This window comes from Mus pahari, chromosome 12, assembly GCF_900095145.1.
Source record: "Mus pahari chromosome 12, PAHARI_EIJ_v1.1, whole genome shotgun sequence".
NCBI lineage: Eukaryota > Metazoa > Chordata > Mammalia > Rodentia > Muridae > Mus > Mus pahari.
Genome location: NC_034601.1, coordinates 76,803,118 through 76,808,595, shown reverse-complemented (window position 1 = coordinate 76,808,595; position 5,478 = coordinate 76,803,118). Strand labels below are relative to the sequence as shown.

At 42.4% G+C, this 5,478-nt stretch overlaps 1 protein-coding gene across 1 annotated transcript in view; it reads left to right on the top strand.

The window, feature by feature from the left end:
- Positions 1 to 5,478, top strand: part of Cyyr1 (cysteine and tyrosine rich 1) — a 91,841-nt gene that overhangs the window by 58,398 nt on the left and 27,965 nt on the right. The window lies entirely within an intron of this gene.

Here is a 5,478-nt window from a genome sequence, read left to right as displayed (position 1 = left end):
CGGGCGTACTCCCCTCCTCGGGTGAGGAAAGGCGCTGGATGCCAGGCGGACACCCCTCCTCGGTCGGGGAGGCAAGGTGTTGGGCGCTGGGTCAGCCTGCGGACAGCCGCCAGGCAAACACCCCTCCTGGGCAGGAGAGGCGCAGGACGATCGGGACCAGCTGCGGGTCCCCTCCAAGATTTTGATTTTTAATTAACTTCTTAAAGTAGATTGTGAGATGTATAGTTATTTGTTTAATGGTGTTTTAAGTGTTATCAGAAATATCTAATATCAAACATCTTTTTCCAAACAAAAGATTGATTTACTTTGATTATACACAGTTTATTAATTTCTTCTTGTATATTGAGAGGAGTAGTTAAAATAAGCAGGACTTAAATATTTAAAAGTGGGTTCCCCACTTAGGAACAGATTCCAAACACTCTAGAAAAATAAGTTCTCCCCAAATTGCCCTTTTATATTAAGAATCTTAAAGTACCATTAATAGTGTTAAATTACCAGAGAGACATTAGAACTGGTGTCATAGTGAATGGATTTTTATGAGTTTGGAAGCCAATAAAGCTCTACAACTGAGCCTTCTGAAAACAAGGTGAAAAATCACATTATCTTCCCAAAGTTCTGTCCACTTTAATTATCCTTGGCTCATTAACCTTCAGAGTGATTTTTTTTTTTTTTTTTTTTTGGTTTCTTTTTCCAGACAGGGTTTCTCTGTGTAGCCCTGGCTGTCCTGGAACTCACTCCGTAGACCAAGCTGGCCTTGAATTCAGAAATCCACCTACCTCTGCCTCCCAAGTGCTGAGATTAAAGGCGTGTGCCACCACACCCAGCCAGAATGAATTATTAAGTAGATGTTTTTAACTACAGCACATATATTCTCAGAATACATCCATAGGATAGGTTCTAAATATCCTGACAAAAATCAACTACCATATGTGAACAGTAGTAAAAAGAAAAACTTGTCAATAAAATATTCACTGATGGTGGCAGATGCCCACCTGTTCCAACTGGTCCTGAAGAAGAAAGGACTTGAACCACAGAACTTCCCTTGATTGTTCATTACAGCTCACTGGTGAGCTGCAGCCTACAAACACTATTAGATAAAAAACACACTGAGAGCTAAATGCATTGCACGGACACCTGTTGTGTACTTAGGATTAACTGCATAGCATGGACACCTGCTGTATGTATACAAGAAACAGACTCTTCTAAAAAAACACTACCTTTGCTGTGGGTTGGATCCGGGGCAACTGTAGAGTGTCCATGGTATCTTTATTTTGATTCCGCTTTTTGATTTTGCTTCCCTAAGCAGATAATTCTATATTTCTCAGGCATACTGCCTGATTTCATTTCAGTTTCATTGTAGAAGCCAATGCTGTGGTTTAAAAATCCTTTGCTACTTGTTCAGGATGCAAAGAACAAGGCACTATTGATATCTTGGATTGGTGCACTTTGTGACTGCTTTTGTTTTTTAGTTATTGTTACACATACTCTGCTCTACCCTGAGGCATTGAGACATTGGGACAGACAAGACAAAGTCCTCTGTGGTGTGGTGGTGTGGTTTCTTTCCACATTCAGTAAAACATATTTATTCCTTGATACTTATTAATACTATCCACCACTCCTCTCTCTTCCCTCCTCTCTCTTCCCTCCTCTCTACTTCCCCTCCTCTCCTCCCTCCCCCATCTCTGTGTGTTCTTAAGCATTAGAATTCTTACATTAATTATGTGCCCCTTTAGAGAGGCACATAATCCTGACATTAATTCTTATAATGCATAAGTGGTCAGATTTTTATTTAGTCTAATGTGGGGATCCTTCCATCCAGATGACAAGATGAAACTGAGATTCATAATGTCCACTGCACACAGATGAAGAAAATGAGGCTGAGATAGTTGAGTGTGAGGGGAGGGGAGGGACAGAGTGTGAGAATGAAGAGGAGCCTTTCAGTCCTTGCTCCCCATCCTGGGTCATTTCATGGACCTGGTTGCAGACTTCTCCTTTGACACGGGAAATAAAAGTGGAACCCGCATATGATATTTTACAAAGTTCTCTGTAAAAACATCCTCTCACAATCAGAAGAGATGAGATGAACCACATGCACCAAACCCTGTAGTTTGCACGTCCTTGGAGCAGTGCAAGGAATGGAAAGGCAGCCATTTGCCTCCTTGTTGACTTTGTTCTAAGCAAAGGTTTCTCTCACTAGCATTTATTAGCAGTAAATGTCCTTTGCTTTCAGAGTCTATTCACATAGAACAAACACGAAGCTTCTTAGACGAGCAAGCCACAGCTACCCTCATTCCCTGTTTGAAGGAGGCATTTCTCATCTAGTGGCTCAAATGTATGAGTTTTTGACTCACACTTAACCTTTAAGTCTGATAAGTCTCGATTATTCAAAAGAATTTAAGTAGTATCTCATCTACAATATTGGCAAACATTTCAGATATCTTGTGAAGCATCTCCCAAAAGCAACAGTCAGTGGCCCACATGCATTTGTAAGAGAAATGTAGATAACTGTTGTTGGCCCACCCTGTGAAAGCCAGGGTGGGGGTGAACAGAGAAGAGAAGAGGACCACCACTCAGGACTGCAGTTCAGTTCCTGACACATGCTTAGCTTGGCTGCTCTGGCCCCTGTTATAGCTGCAGAGCCTCTCTTCTACTGAATGAACAAGCTTGCTGACATCTACAAATGATACCTGTCCCTTGCACCACCTGCCATCCTGCCACCATCCATTTCTACACAGACAGGCTCTCCAGGAGCAGTGTTATTTTTCTTTCAGGTGACTATCTCAGAACTTGTCCCAGATGCTACCCCTGTGTGGTCAACACTTCATCTGCAGGTCAACAAACACCTTGTTATAAAATGAATTATTTACCTCTCCATAGAAATGCAGCTTACAATGTGTGGCGTCATTAGGATGATACTAAATTGCTGAAGCCTTTGACAGATTTAAATGAGAATAATAGGCTAGAACCCCATGGCGACATGAGTAAATAGAGGGGGAGATGGACACATCAGAGACTCCCCTCTCTGGCATGCGAAGACACAGAGAGAAAGCAGCCATATGCGAGCAGGTGACTTAGCCCTGAATTCTCCAGCCTACATAACTGTGAGGAATAAGCCGCTCCTGATTAACCCTGCATGCAGTTTTAGTTATGTGCACCTCAGCTGACAGGGGCATTGATCCATTTGTACAGGGTATAAATTCTCCCTGCTCTATCATAGAATCACTCACTACTCTGCAGTGGACTCATACTTTTTTCAAGAAAATCCTGTGTTCTCAGTATTTGTATTCCTTTTCTAATTTTGCTTTCTACCACTCAAAAACCATCACTTGCCTCTAACCGGTCTGATCTGCTTGCTTATCTTCCCTGCCTGCCTGATCTCTCGGACATCTTTCCAGCTACTCCCTCGTGCATACAATAGCATCCTGCTCTACTGGGCTTGCTCAGAATCCCTACTGACCTGCACTGATTCCTCCTCCAACCATTTCCCTTGCCTTACTATACTACTACCTACGCATAGCCGACATGACAAATTGCCATAAAGAAGTCTTTCTTTTTTAAAGAGTCAGAAGTGTTCTTCCTAAAGCTCTGGGGACCAGAAGCCTCAAAACAGACATCAAACAGAACCCCACACCCCTTAACCATTTCTCTACCCTAGATGTTTAGTTTCTGGGGCTAATGTCAGTCCTTGGACCATACAGATACTTGTTATAGCACACTTTGATGACCATGATCATTCTTCTATGTCTGTGACACCTCCCTTGTGTATCCCTATGTGGATCGTTGATGCAGGACTCAGTGACTCACCAGATTGCCCCAAATGAGCACAATGCCTCAAAATCCTTAAACTAACTGTATCTGCAAATGGCTGTTTCCAAACAGTATAACGTTCACAGAGTCTGAGAATTTGAATGTTAACATATCTTTTCTGGGGACACCACCACCCCACCTTGAACCACTATACTAACCTCACTCCAGCCTCCTGGCAGATGGGCTGTCTTGTCTCCATTCTTCCTCCTTGTGATCTAGTTTTCCTTCTGCTTGCGTCCTTTGAAAACACAGCTTGATCCCTGGCACCTAACATCTATTGCCACCCCTCCCAGCTGTGGGTCAAAGCCTCTTTCTTGACCATGAGCTAATCTCTGTGTGAGTTCATTGGCAGCCATTAGTCAATCACCTTTCTACTGTTCACCATACAGAGAGGAGCTAGCATGCTAAACACTGTGCTTTTAAAATAGCTTTGTATCCTTTCACGCTTTGTATCCTTTCATGCTTCTATAGATTTCTATTTCCTTGATTTTTTTTACCTTAAATTAACTCATCCTTAGGTTCTGATTTAATGAAAATGTTTAATGTATTATTACCTCAAATATCAGGTAGAACTGGTGTGTAGCAATCCATCTTATCTGCTTAAAATTTCCAACCAAATAAAAATATATGAGACAAATGAAACATGTAGGCCCACTTTGAGACAACATTCAGTCAATATACTCCAACAAAAAGCACAAAATACTATTTGTATGTGGGTTCGCTAAGGGAAGTATAGACTACCATGTGCATGCCTATACTTTTTATACTATAACAGGGACCTGGATGCTAATGTATCAGTCTCCCCAAAGAAATGATTCTTTCCTTGTAACTAGTGTTACTTTATAAGGGACCATGCCTTAGTTAGGTCACAGAATATTTCGAGAGCACAGGCTGTGTTTCTCTAGTCCTATGGGATTTGGGGACATTCCTTGGGAATATTATCTCTCTATGGCAGTAGTACAAAGGAAGCACAAAGGCCAGGAATCATGGGATGAGGGCCTGGAGAGATGGCTCTGCTCACTCATCGCTTGCTTTGCCAGCTTAAGTACCTGAGGCCAATCCCAGAATCCGTGTAACTTTGGCATAGTAACACATCATTGTAATCTCAGCAGTGAGGAGGAAGATCCCTGGGGCTTGCTGACCTTCCTTGGTGATCCCCAGGCCAAAAGAAAATTCCAGGGATGCTTTCAGGGATTCAGGTTGCCTGTAAGCTGTTTCAGAACCCAGGGAAGTCAGTACCAGATGGACTCAGATGTACAGAACTAGAACAAATTAACTAGCCAACGTAGCCAATCCTTTCATCTGTTATCTCTCTGTCTCCATTCTCTCTGTCTGTCTCTGTCTCTCCACCTGTCTCTATCTCTCTCTGTCTTTCTATCTCTGTCTGTCTATCTCTGTTTCTCTGTCTTTCTCTCTCCCTCCACCCGCGCTGCTCTGTCATACACATACACATACACATACACATACACATACACATACACATACACATACACATACACATACACATACACATGATCTCAATATGTATGTAGCCCAAGCTGGCATGAAACTCAGAATCATCCTGCCTGTGTTTCCTAAATGCAGGAATTACAGGTAGGTGGTACATTACCAAGATGGCTCTTAAATTACAGTGTGTCAGAAGTGGAGGCTCACAGTCAGCTATTGGATGGA